This window comes from Nothoprocta perdicaria, unplaced genomic scaffold, assembly GCF_003342845.1.
Source record: "Nothoprocta perdicaria isolate Ctin4 unplaced genomic scaffold, notPer1 scaffold_322, whole genome shotgun sequence".
NCBI lineage: Eukaryota > Metazoa > Chordata > Aves > Tinamiformes > Tinamidae > Nothoprocta > Nothoprocta perdicaria.
In genome coordinates, this window is record NW_020455558.1 from 720,042 (window position 1) to 733,973 (window position 13,932).

Below are 13,932 nucleotides of genomic sequence, written 5' to 3' on the forward strand. Positions count from 1 at the left end.
TTTCTTTCTTTCTTTCTTTCTTTCTTTCTTTCTTTCTTTCTTTCTTTCTTTCTTTCTTTCTTTCTTTCTTTCTTTTTCTTTTTTTTTTTTTTTAATTTTTCCTGTAGAAGCAATTAGGGATTCTGGGGCCCAGGAGTCCACAACTTGCAGCAGGGCTTTTCAGTCCAAAATTTTGCAATTTTACAATGCCCTGCAGACTTGTTTCCCCTCTTAGTTCATGCACAATGGTCAGAAACAGCTGAGGTGTTTGGTAAAGGCAGCAGCATGCAAGGGGAAGGTTTTAAAAATCTCGCTTGTGCAGTTTTTCATGCCTTCATTTCATTTTGACAGCTGCTGGGCTACAAAAGGATGGTAGGGAGCAAGATGGAACAATCTCAGCACATAGAAGAGATTTGTCAAATAATAAATAACGTTATTAAGGCTGTCAGAAGGACCATTTTGGAATTATTCATGTTTCCCAGCCACTAGCACTTTGGGAAATAAACCATAGGAAGGCAAGAGCAACAACTTGTTTTTTCGGTAGGAATTAGTCCGTTGCTGCTTGTCTCAATCAACCACCTTCAGAGAGATTTTTATTAGCAAATTTCTGCCCTTCTTTCTTTCTATCTTTGGTCACTCTTTAACTGTAGAGTCCACTTGATTTGAGTTTTGTTTTATGGGCTTTTAAACTGAAAAATTTTCACTCTTGTGTCTTTGAAAATACATACACGGGATTTCTGGGATGCACAACATGAAAGTGAGAGCAGTGTTCTTGATAGGCTGTAGTAATTACTGGATGCTGGAGTAACCTTCAAAACATCCTTCAGCTGGACCAGCAAGGAAAGCAAACTATTCTTAAACCAATCAGCATTTGTAAATAGGACGCCTGCACTTGGTTCCTTAAATAAATAAATAAATAAATGCTCTCTTATATTTATTTTAAGAACTATTCTCACTATAGAGCTCTTTCTTAAAAGCTATAAGCTAAGTAAGGAAAAAGCTAATGTTCTTAAGAAAACAAAACAAAACAAAACAAAACAAAACAAAAACAAAACAAAAAAAAAAAGAAAAAAAAAAAAAACAGGAACCGGGCAGTACAAATTCTACATCTGTGCTCAAATTCCAGAGTTAAAAGGATTGGTAAATTTCAGAGAGAACTGTTAGTCCTCTGTTTTTGGAAGTTAGACGGCTTATTGGGGGACGTCTTATGGATTTAGGGTTTTCACTTCAAGTTACTCTTTTTCATGTGTCTTTTTCTAAGGTTTCTGGGATTTTCCAGTACCTTCTGAGAAAGTGCTGCCTCAGCCACCCTCCTGGCCTCCTGAGCTGGGAATCATGAAGCAAATGTAGAGAGATGCACCTTCAAAAGTTGACTTTTGCATTTTGTGCTAGGGAAAGTTGCAAGGTAAAAATCTATAGGCTTCACTGAGATGTCAGAAATGATGATTGCACGTAGTGGGATGCAGAGAACAAGATCACCAGGGGATTTTTCTGATGCAAGCAGTGGAGTGAGCTACAGAGGGCAGTGGGTTGCCCTTGCTGGTCATGTGCTGGCCATTTACACCCTAAATGAAACATGCAAGCATTAGATACACAAAGACGACATTTTTTTTTTTCACTAACCCAAAACTGAGAGGAGAAAGGTGGATTTCCTATGCAGTGTGAGTCGTAGCAATTTGCTTGCTCATCTCACAAGTGCTGCTGATAGTATGATGAATACTTCTTTTTTTCCACTGTATTTTGCTGCTAAGTGGGAAGAAGTCTTTTAAAAACAGAAGGGAGGTCAAAATGATTTTTATCCTTGAGATGAGGCAGTCTTCCCAAGCATAGCTTTAGACTAACCCACATTATTTGTCTAATTACCACTTAGAAAAATTAGCTAATCATAAAAAGAGGAAGAACGAATCTAAAAAAGATTCAGATTTAGATTTTATTTATTCCTTCCATAGGCTAACAGCAAGAAGAACTAAAGGTGGAAGGTTGTCTGCTCAGTGTTGAATATAAAAATGTAGAAGTCCCAGTCAGTGGTCAAGAAATTGTGAATCCGTGGACTGCTGTATTCTTGAAATTAGTCATAAGGAGTGTGATATACATTGGTAGCAGTCTAAGAGTAATGCTTAGTTTTGAGTCCTTTATTAATAAGTTTATTGTAATTTCTTTGCTCAGCAGCAGCTCTGTATCAAGTGCTGCCCAAACTTCAGCATTCATCTTGGCACCTCGCATCTGGAGTTAAACTCATAGAAGCCTTTAGCATTGTTGTATCTTTTTTCTTATTCTTTTTTTCTTTTGATGCTCTTTGTGCATTCTGTTTGTGTACATGTTTTTGTAGTGTAAGATATGAAATTTTATATTTTTTCATAAAAATAAAAATGTCTGAAACCAGTTGCAACTGACTGTGGGTCATCCCCACTGCCAGTGCCCTGGGTCCATGTGTGAGCTTTCCGTGCTGCATTGGCTTTCCACTTGTGCGGGCCTGGCGTGCCTCGTGGCTCAGTCGCTTTCAAAACGGGCTTCCTGCCTTCACCCTTCCCAGGGAAAAGGAGAGCACGTTCAGGCTGTCAGCCTGGGCGTGAGTTCGCACATTTGGCCATCCTTCCCTTATGCCCTCTAAACTAGGCCATGCAGCTACTTGTGCCATCAGGGTGGAGGGGAGTTCCAGGAGATGGGTAGCAGGGACTGACCCCAGCTCGCCAGTGCCAGAAGAGAAGGCTTCATTATTCCTGTCCAATCTCTCCATCTAACTCTGCTTTGATTTTGAGGGAATCTGCTTTCTACTTTGTTTTGTAAGGCAGAGCAACCATGTCAGGGGGCTGATGTCTTGCAGTCACTTAATAGCACAGTGTCTCCCATGCTCCCTTAGGCATTAAAAGTTTGTCTGTTTTTTTCCCTCCTGAGACCTGATTTGTCTGAATTTTGGATGGGGGAACCTTATCATATCATGGATGGGGGAATCCTATCATCTCATGTTCCTGGCACTTGTGGCTAAGCAAACCTGAGTGACAGGCAAGTCTTATATTCCTGGAGAGGTGGGAAGGGGGTGCTTAATAGCCATGACAGATAGGGAGTATCAGGTACCCATGGGCTGTAAAAAAAAAGAAGGCCAACACCAACAAAGAAGGAGCCATCAGATGCTGATTTTACCATCCTACTCAAAAACCCTGAAAGATAACAGAACAGTGCTTGTTCTCTATGTTTATGGCCTGGAAAGATGAGGAAGCATGGGAGGGCAGAAGAATAGTTTTTTGTATGTAGAAGGAAACAAGGTCAACTTGATTAGCAGAGCGATGGTGTCAGCAACCTCTCCTCATGGACATTCCAGGCCTGAAGCATTATTGTCTTATTTAGCTCTTGCTTTACCTACTGCTTAATCAGGACAGCAACAGACTGCAAAATGCTAAGAGAGGGCAGTAAGGATGGGGAAAACTCTTAATTTAAATTCACTAAGATAAGACTTATTGGCTCTCCACAACTTTTCACCAAGATCTGCCTAGAAAGGCTCTTAATTCCCACTGCTGTAGAAATAGGGATGCCCCCTCATTAATACATAACAGCATTTTAGCACTGAACTCTTCAGGATACTCAAGGACGTGAATTGGGACCAGACGCTGCTGTCACAGAGCACCTTTGGAGTAGCAAAGATGAAAGCTGGCTAAAAAGCCCATACATAAGCCTCAGTTTTAAGTGAGTACTAAAACAATGAAAGCAGAGTAAAGCATCAGTTCAGTGGCAGTCAGTAAGGGCATGTCAATTCATTCCTGGGAACAAAAATCCAGGGAGCCCTTAAAAAGAGGCTTTTCCAGCCATGCCATTGGGAGCTGGGCTTCAGGCATGCCAGTGAGGAATACACCCCAGCAAAAAAAGCAGCAAGTGCTGGAGCAACCAAACTACAGGTAAGAAAGGTCCTGAGCTAGAAAGAGAATACCAGAGTAGACAACAGCGTTTAGCAGAAATAATGCCTACAACAGGCAGGTGTTGATTAAGCAATGGTTTTGGGCAGTGTAGCACAGCACACACAGGGGCCTATATGTTAAAATGCATAATGCATTGCAGGTAGGGAACTTCATCCTAGCTGGGGGCCTGTGTCTTTGGGATTTGGTGGTTGCAGAGAGTTAACAAGGAACAAGCCCAGAATTGCATTGCATTTCCCAGCTTGTTGTGGGGAGACTGTGAGAATTAACCCTGCATAAATAGCATGCAGGGAGAATGGGGTGGCCAGGGTGCATGTGGGAATTTCTCACAGTTGTTTTACCAGTGCACATAAGGTGCACTTGCAGCAAATTGTGTAGGATTGGGCACAGTTTGGGCTGAAATGGACTATTTTGAACCAGATGGGGCTTCAAGCTTCTGTCAGGGTTTGGTAACAACGATGATCGCCCTTTACCTTTTATTAAGGATCCCAGCCCTGGTATGAGGGAGGTTCATGAATGAAACCTCCTAATAAAGTGAGAAGAATCACCATTATCAGAAAGGAAGGAGACGGAAGGGGGAGGGGAGTGGTGTGGGGGAAGCCCCCCAAAAGCTTCAAGCAAGGTTATCTTGATGAATAGGATGACAGAAGTTGAGCGAATTTAATAATGCATTGAGGATCTGCTGCAAGAGGAGGGCAACCACACAGGGAAGTGCCACCTCACTCCTGCCTAAAACTTTCCCCCAAGGAAATGTGGGAAGTCAACAGTAGCTGAAGAGCTGGCAGTGGGCAGGGAGGGGAGAAAATTCTGCTTGTGGCCAAAATCAGCATGGGAGCATGAGTGGCTACTGGCTGCAAATATATATTGGATAGCAAATTAGCACAAAGTTGCAAGCAAGGTACGTTTTTGTTTCTTTCTTTTTTTGTTTCATATTTTATGCAAGAAAGCCAGACTTTTCTGACCGAAATCACAGCTCTAGCATTCAGCTTGCTATTAATAGCAAGACTGAAAGTCTTCACAAGCTGGTCACTCTTTTTGTTGTCCGAGTCCAGTGCTTTGTATTAATGTGTCAATAATGGATATTTTGTAGCAGACTGAGGCCCAATTTTGACTTGTCATGCTTATTGCTCATTTTGTAGTGCCAATGACTACTGTTACAGCTCTTACGATATGGAAGAAAGAATAATAATGTACCAACTGATGTGTTTCACCTTTTGGGAGCCTTCCGCAAGGTGCAATTCCATTGTACAATATTCATCCTCTTCATAGACGCCATATCAGTTATTTCTTTGCCCTTAAACAAGGAAGGTGATTAGCCTGCAGGTACCACTGAGAACCTAATTAGTAGGGTGAAAGACTGAAGTTGAGAGATGCCAAGAAAATGTCAGAATTGAGGCTTTCCAAGCATAATCTTCTTCTCTGAATACACGTATGTCCTTATATTCCTTACGGTTATATAAATAAAATAGAGGGGAAAGTGGTCATTTGAGAGCATCAAATACACGTCAATGGGCCATGTTGAAATATGTTGCATTTTTTTTTCCTCCGAGAGAGGGAAGTTTGTACTGAGGAGTGACAATGTTCAATTGGAGAGACCATTTTGGTCTGGCGGCTCTGCCTCAGAGTAGAATGAAAACACCTGTTCTGCACTCAGCAGCCTCCTTTTCTAAAAACCATCTGTCTCTTAATGCCAATAATGGTTGCCCCAGCAAGGGATGAAAGGATGAATTTACATTCATATGCAAAAAGTCTGTGTTTAGCTCCAATAACACTGCATGCATTTCCAAATTGAACAAAACCAGACGTTGTTTTTTCCTCCTGCCTGGTAGATGATGGGCATGGTGCAAAATGGCATGTTTGCTATTGCCGATCATTTTTCTGCACAGCACCAGGATTGCTGCTTTTTTATTATTATTATTATTATTATTATTATTATTATTATTATTATTATTATTTATTTTTATTTCTATTTCTATATAACACTCCACTGATTGTTGTTATTCAATAATTATTTGCAATGCAGCAATTTGCTAGGCCCCTTTTAAATTAAAACTGCGGCTGTTTTGTGAGAGCTGCCGGGCAAAAATGTTTGAATGTTCCCAAGGACGGTCCCTCTAGATAAAAGCTTATTGAATTTGGGTACATTAATGACATTTTGGAGATTTGCTCTATTGGCAGAGATCTTCGGCATATTTATGGATATTGTCACTTGCTGTTCAGAGTCATTGCAAATATGGATTTGTTTAGTGTGGTAACTGTCTATTTGCTTTGTCTGTGGCTTTAATGGATTTGATATTAATACTTATTAGTAAAAATAACAACATTTCCCTCATACCTGAGCATGGAGGAACATCTCAACATGGATAATTTCACTATGTGTGCTAAGAGATTTGCTCTGGCCAGCAGTGTACTGTGTGATCCAGTTGGAAAGGGCTCTGTTGCAGCAATATACCAGTGCCTATGATGTGAAGGCAGCTGCATTTTCTGCTGGCAGGCACTATTTTTATTGATACAAGTTCACTGTGAGTGCTGCCCTACCCCTGAAGCATCCCTGGGGGAACTCTTTGATGCAAATCTTGAAGGACTTTTTGGTGGCATATTTAAGTAGAAATATTTATTCTAGCTTCATGCTCTCTAGTTTAATACAGCTATGTTTGATACAGCTGGGAACCCTTTTAAAAAGAAATTAGGTTTCCAACAAAATCAGGCTTAGAGAGGCTAGAATAAAGCACAAGTTGCCTCAGGCACATGAGAGATGTCCGTGCTGGGGTGTATATCTCCGGCTTGTGGCACAGGAGAAGAATGTCCAGACATATCAGGGAGCACCATTGTGTGCGCTGGCCACGAGAGCTATGTGCTCTCCAGGGCACACCGCGAAACGCTGAGTGGCAATTATGGACTATTTTTTGATGGTTTATTATTCAGCTCATTTCCCCAGGCCAGAACATGTCGGGGAGGCTCTTTGCTTATTCTTAGAAATTTTGCATTGAGGTAATTTATAACTCGAACTTTACAAAGCAGGTTCAGAAGATATTTATTTCAGGCACATTTTGCATACATCCTGCCCTGTGTAGTTCTCTTGCATGCGGATAATGGAGATGTAGAAGGGGCATTCTATAGTGCTATTGCTTTTTCGGGGCCTGCAGTGCCCCTGCGGCCCCCAGACCTGGAGGGGGATGGGAGGGCAGCTGCTCCACGCCGGGGCTCCACCAGCTCTGCGCGGTGCTGCAGCAGGAGCAGCAGGAACAGCAGGAACAGCATCACTTGGAGACCATCAGGAACAGCAGCGGCAGGAGACCACAACGTCTTGGCGTGCGACCCTGGGGAGGAACCAGGGTGGAAGGGACCCCAGGAAGAGCTGGGCTGCCTGCGCAGGGCTGGCAGGGTGCCTGGGCCCTCCTGCCCACTATAGAGGGCGCTGCTTTGGCTTGGATGGCTCCCAGGGAGGGGAAGTTGCTGGGGACATGGCCAGGAGTCTCCCTGCTGCTCCTCTGCCCACTGAGGTCCTGCAACTCTAATGACACCCGTAGGCTGGTGGAAACAGGACCGAGAGGATAGCAGTGCCGTGCTGGGAGGGCAGGATTTGGGGGGCCCTCAGTGGTGGATAGGGCCATGAGTGCTCATGGGATGCTTCTGCCCTCCTGCAGGTGCCGGGGCAGATGGGCAGATAGAACCAAAGAAAGAGCCACAGGAGTAAGAGCTGCTCTAGAGTGGCTGGGACAGACTGAGATATTTGGAATTGATCAGGCACTGGGTGTGGGGCAATCATGTCTGAATCACTGGATGGGGCTGAGCTGGCATCAGACTCTGGAAAGTGGGCATTGTCACTACCGGAAGCAAGAGTCTGAGAAAGTGCAGCTGCACAGCGCCATGTGGACTGAGACCCAGGGACGAGACGTGCAGCCATTGATTCCAGCAAGAAAACTATGAGTCAAATAATGCTCAAGAGAGTCATTGCTGGCACTACAGGCTGGGACCAATCTGATGTAGGGCCCTGTGGGAGCAACCCATCTGAGAAGTAACCACTGTTCCAGGGTATTGGGTGTCACAGGGTACTGCTGGGACAACCTGAGCCCCCGTGCAGGGAAGGGATGACAAATGATTGGTACAGGGGCAGTGAGCCAGTGACGAGCCATGAGATTGTGTAGATGGCATCTGTATTGAATTGTTAATTCATACTAATTCAGTGACTATAAGTTAATTGGTTAGTTATTATGAAAAGTATTGACAGGGCCATAGATCAATGACTGTCACCACTTGGGGACATGTCTTCATTTAATGTTGGATCAGGATTGGACAATTAGCTTCTGTACATTGGATCAGGGTTGACTAATTACCTTATGAATATTCAATGATTGTTGACTAATGAGTTTATCGAGATTGAATCAATGTTGACTAATGACTTTATGTATATAGAATCAATATTGACCAATTATTTAACCACAAAAACAGCCAATTAAGCCTCCATTTCTGAAGCATTCCCAGGACCGATCCAGCCTGTATTTGTGGCCTTGGAAACACAGGACTTGACTCAGAAGCACTGGACTTAGTTGCTCTTTTCAGACCCAAAATCAACCCACTCAGCCTATTTCTGAATTCACAAGTACCAGAAACAGGTCTCTCTTTCTGGCTCCCAAACTACATGCCTTAACCTTCCTGACTGCCCTGGATCTGACCCCCAAACTCCCTCTTTTTGACCCCCACTTAGCCTGTGTGCCAGGCCAGGGCACCATTTCTACCCCAGTGGCTCTGTGGTGCATTTAGGGGCAGGGGCAGGGCCAGGGTGGCCCCACAGGGAGGGTGGTCTTGCAGTGGGGCACCATCTTGGACTTCTTGCACTTCATTCCTGGGCTTAGCCTGAACTAGCTAAGCCCCACAGCTGAGCAGCCCTCTGCTCACCTCGGGCTACCACTGCCCTCCTAACGCAGGACACAGACCTGCCCAGAGGCAGGAAGAGATTGGGGAGGGAGGCAAGGAGGGAGAAAAGGGTAGCACCAAAGGACCAAAGTTCACTCACAGATGCCCACCCACATGCCCTGGTGGTGCCCCAACCCTGGCTCCACACCAGTCCCTGCTCTGCCCTGCTGGCTGCACCTCCGCCCCACCCCAGGCCGCACTTGGAAAGCAGCCCACACTTCAGCCAGGGCAGGGGTCCTGCTCTACCCCAAGTGCCTTCCAAGGCTCTCCAAAATCCCCACTGCCTCCAGATTACTCTCAACGCCCCACAGCAACCCCAGGCAGATCTTGGTGCCTCACAGCATCCCCAGGGTCCTCGTGCTGTCCCCACAGTGAGCCCAGTGCCTCCCAGGTTCCATCTAGTCTTCCCACTGACCCTGGTGTCCCAAGTCACCTTGCAGTGGCCCACTAAGCTCAGTGCCCACAGACCACTTACACTAGTCTCCTCACTCTCCACTATCCCCAGGATGCACCACAGATGGGCCACATTCTGCTGGTGGCAGGGCCAGGGCTGTTGCCACACCTGCACATAGTCCCTACACGGATGGAAAGTGTCTCCCCACATGGACACAGCTTTATTTCCCTCCTGATCTGTGCTGCTGGTCTACCCTGATGGAGAGCTCTGCAGTTATCGCCTGTCGAGCATGGGGCTCCTGGACGCGCTCTTGCCTCCACTGCGCTGCAAAGACACCGACATTGTGAGGAGGCCACATGGGCGCAATGCCCCTGATGCCCCGCGCTGCTCGCCTGAGGTTTCTTCCCTGATGCACCCGTGGGGCTAAAGGAATCCCCATCCCCAAGGCTCCTGGCTTTTGGCACCCATGGAACCCCTGGACGCCTCTCTAGTCTGCCAGGTGACAGCTCGGCTGCWGGTACCTACTTCCCAACAGCAAGGCCAGGTCCCGCTGCTGTAGRCACGCGGCTGGTGCTGTGTCCCGGAGCAGGCCTGGAACAAGGACATGGCCATGAGGGCACAGGCATGGCCACAGCCTCGATCTGCCCCAGTCCTCAACTTGGAATCCAAGCTAGGGACTTGGCCAGGAGCAGCGCCTCAGCCCCATGCTGCGGCTCACCCAAGACGTGGACGGCTGCTGGCTGCGGCGCCTGGGAGCTCCCCATGCAGCAGCTCCAAGATGTGCTCAGGAGCCTCTCCAACAGCACAGGGCAGTCTTGCGCCTGTCACAACAGCAGGAGCTCATTCCCGTCTCCAACACTCCGCTTTCCTCCCCTCTGCCCAATCCACCCACCCTTGGCCAGGAACACCGCGACCTCATGGTGTGGGGGACACGGGGTGGGTGGCCACACAGTGGCACAGCCCCAGGGCGCAGCTCACTCACCAGGTGTCTGCAGATCTCGGCTTGCATCTCCTCTGCGCTCAGCCCAATGCTCATGTGGATTCGTCTCCGCAGTCTCTTCGAGCCCAGGAATGGGGCGCACAGGTGCAKGGAGAGCTTGCACACCTGCAAAAGAGCACCGGGAGCACCGGGCCGTGTCATGGGGATGCTCTGCACCCAACCAGGCACTGAGGGAGGAACCTTGCTGGTGGAATATCATCACCCAGGGCCTGTGCAGACTCCGGCAGCCTCGCCTGGAAGGGAGCGAGTGCCACCACGGCTCAGGCAGCACCATGGGGCTTCCTGTGGGATGCCTGGGGGCTCTTACCTTGCACACAGCTGGGGACGGGTCCTGAAGGTGCAGCACCAGGCTGGGAAAGGCCTCCTCTGCCTCTCTGCTGAAAAGCGACCTCCTCCCGGAGGCACAGGAGGCCAGGGCGCCATAGAGACCGAAGGTCAAGCGGCGCAGCTCCTCTTCCTCCTGTGGCGACAAAGGTCATTGGGCAGGCTGCTAGCACAAACGACTCAGCACCTGCGTGGTAGTGCCCACGGGGCAGAGTGACCGGCGACAGCTCCCGCCTGCCAACACGAGAGCAAGCGCCTCCACTTACCRCCCCCCAGAACGCCCGGCTGGACCTGGCGATGTCTTCCAAGGTACAGCCCATGGCCCTCGCCTCCAGCTGTCCCAGCACCTTCGTCAGAGCCACCAGGCTCTCAGTGGCCACCGCCGCTTTGCCGATGTCCTCCAGGCCCCCGAGCAGAGCTCTCACCATGGTCGCCCAATGCTCCCGCAGCTGCACAGCGACACGCACATCAGCTCTCGCCTTTCACCGCTGCTCCCCACTGCGGCGCCAGTGGCAGCGCTTGCTGGGGCGAGCCCAGAGGAGACCCCAGCCCCAGGCATCCGAGCAGCACCCACGCTCCCCTTTGCTGCCCTTGCTGATGACACAGCACGGCCTCAGCACAGCCCTGCACCTGCCTCAGCTCCTCCACAGCCTTCGGRCACCTCTSCAGTTCGCCTTGTGCTCAAAGCCCATGAAAGGCGGCCTCACCTTTGTGGGTGCTCCTGTGGCCATGTTGCCCAGGCCCCTCATGGCCATTTGTCGCACGGCACTGATAGGGTCACGCGACCTCTCCACCAGTGCCTCTAGGAGGGGCCTCAGGAACTTCCTCTCCCTTACGACCTTGTTCTTCATGAGCTGCAGTCAAGACATGTGACTGCTAGCATCGAGCACCACTCACCCTGGGTGAGACACAGGAACCCTGTGAGCCCCCTCGCCCCACTGCTGCCTCACCTCGGCAAAGAAAGCTGTGCCTGTGAGCCGTAGGTTTGCCGAGCGGGAATCCAGCCCCCTGAAGAGCCGCTGCACCAGGCGCTGCGGGACCTGCTCTGCGCGGAGCAGCACACTGCGCACAGAGCACCGACAGGCTTGTAACGCCTGCTCGCACAGCACAGCCCTGGGCCACCGCTCCCAGCTTGTCGGCAGAGCTCGGGGCCGTCCCCAAGCTCCCGGCAGCCCTGCCCCGGGCACAGCCCCTGCAACGCGCTCTCACCTTGCCAGAAGACACACGCCGGCCATGTGAGCCTGGGGCTCCAACAGGGACGCCCACGCTCCCTGCTCGCAGCCGCAGCCACCGATTCCCCAGGCACTTGCCCAGCACCAGCTCCAATGCTTCCACGAACACGCTGCAGAGAGAAGCCAAAGAAAGCTCCAGGCGCAGCACTTGGGGGGAAGCTTTCTCTTTAGCACAGCCCCACAATGCACCCCAGCCACAACACTCAGGTGAAGTGCGGAAACGGCCCAATGCCCAGCGCGCTGCCCTACAGAGACCAGTCCACCCTCCCCACGCAGGCAGCCCTGCACCAGGCCAATAGTCAGCTGCTCCTGCAAGGCCAAGGGCGGCACAAGACAGACTCTGCCCCTGCCCCTGCTCCTGCTACTCCTCACCTGCCCGGTTCCTCATTCCTGCTCTGCTCTCAGAGGGACAATTCCATTTCCTCCCCCAGCCTCTCGCTGATCTGCTGCAGGAGGCTKGGAAGCAGCTGAGGAAGCAGGCGCTGAACCAGTGTGCCACTCCTCAGCACCGATACCACCTCACAGAGGGCATGAGTAATCTACACAGAAATTCAACCAAGAGCCACCTGGTCAAACAAGACCCTTGCCCATCGACCATGTCCCCCTGACAGTCAGGGGGCTTTGACTCTCCAGTTCTCACTGCAAGGACAGCCTGGCAGCAGCCAGCTCCCCCAGCTCCCCATGCTGCTAACACTGCTCCCACCCCACAAGGCTCAGCACCCCACAAGGCTCCATGGGCCCCCACAAAGGGCACCAATCCCCCTCGCACTGCAGCACTGCTCGGAAAGCACGTGCAAAGCGGCACTGCCGCCCTGACTGCTGACCATACCATGCGAGGCTCCAGGGCAGCCTGGCTGCTGCCCAGCTCCCCAGTGCAGCACTTGCTCCCGGGGCTCTTTCCAGCTTCTTCTAACTTCTGCGCTAAGCGCACCAGGACTGGGCAGCCCACGGCGCTTCTCCCCAGGCTCCTCCACACCTCTGCTGCGTTGCTGCAAAGGAACACATGCTAGCACGTGAGCCTGCATCCCTGCCTACCTCAGGAGAAGCCACACACTCCCCTGCTCTGCACAGAGACTGCCGAAGCCCAGGTCCTGACAGAGACACGAGCTGCAGCCCTCAGCCTTTCGTGGGGCAAAAGCTCGGGCTTCCGATAGGGACCCCACACAGGCATGCCTCGGGGCTGGATATGACGGCAGTGGGAAGGGTGAGTGCACAGACCTGTCCATGGGTCGCTGTGTCTCCAGGAGGCTGTCCAGCACTGCCTCTTGATGAGAGCGGGACAGAAGGAATACTGCCCGCAGGACCAGGCGCCTGGGAATGCTCTGCTGGGTGCTCCGTGGGCACATGCACAGGATGGACACGACTTGCAGCACCTGAAAGGAGGTAGGCGAGAAAGAAAGGCTCACACTGTCTCCTTTCCCCATGGTTCCTCAGGGCCAACACACTACCACAGAGAACAGCCAAAGGGAAACCTGAAAAATGGCCCTCTCACCTCCTCCCGCAGCATCTTCTCAACACAATCCTCCAGGAAGGTGAGTGTCCACCGAGCAGCAGCCCACATGCACATGGGCCTGGCACACAGCAGGCTCTCCACAATGCTGCTCATGAAGCCTGTGGCCTGGCCTCGRGGCACATGCTTGCAGACAAGCTGGGGAGAAATGAGAAGCACAAGTGACCAYGTCAGAGGGGTTGCTCAGAGGCAAAACTTGTGTCCTGCAAGCAGCACACCCCCGCACACGTGCACACACACATATCATTGCCCCATGCTGCTTTCTGGRGGCCAGGTACCTTTGCAATGGCGGTAGTGGTTGTGAGCAGAGACTCAGAGGTGACRGYGCTGAGYCTCTCAGACAGACACCCCATCTCACTCCAAGGTGCCACATCCATGTCCTCGGTTTCAGCTAGCAGAAACAGGAGTGATGTCAATGGGGAGCAAGGAGAGAGGGGAGYGATGTGCATGGGGAGCCAACCTTCRGGTGCTGAGGGAGGACATGAGGGAGGCAGCAAAGGCCRTGCAAAGCCAGRGTCCCYCAAAGCAACAGAGCAGGTCTGCAAGCTGCACAAGGTGCTACTGYGCAGAGGGACGGGGCTGCTGKTGGGTCCTTCCCTCAGAGAGCAGCAGAGACAGCCCTGCCTCCTCTCCTCACCAGCTAGCTGGAGAAGGCGGCAGAGGCAGGT